A 599-nucleotide genomic window follows, 5' to 3' on the forward strand; every position below is an offset into this window, starting at 1 on the left:
TTTTCGGTTGTTTTTATTAATCCCGATTACAACCTCATTTTCCTATGTGCAATTAATATTAAATACAATAAATTAATTGTCGATACTGAACTTTTAAATCCATATACAAGTAGATTAAAATCCGTGCCCTTAAGTGATTTTGTTACGCTTACAACTGTATCATATTTGAAAATGTGAATACACTCAATGCATAATACAAAGGAGAACAAACACATAATGAACATAGATTAATTATTATAACGATAATTACTGTTCTCAGTATATTCACTTACAAAGTATAGGTACACTTCAGTTATACATAAATCATGTAGAGTTATATGATTGTACATGGCATAAAAAATATTACAAGTCAATTCAATATGAGCCATCAGCCAGATTGGAAAGAGAATCCACTTAAAGGTAAAACACTAGACATTCGTTGTTGTTGTAACAGCCTAAAATGGGACTTCGTCTAAAAGCTAAATATAATCGGTGGAACGAAATCAACTCTGTCCCAATAATAGAAAACGTTTAACAATGAAACAAAAACAAAGTAATGTGTATTACCTATGCGATCCAGTCGCTAATTGGTTTTTTGGAAACTTAAGTATCTACTTAGT

Source organism: Achroia grisella, unplaced genomic scaffold, assembly GCF_030625045.1.
Source record: "Achroia grisella isolate CSIRO2021 unplaced genomic scaffold, CSIRO_AGI_Agris_v1 utg359, whole genome shotgun sequence".
Taxonomy (NCBI): Eukaryota; Metazoa; Arthropoda; class Insecta; order Lepidoptera; family Pyralidae; genus Achroia; species Achroia grisella.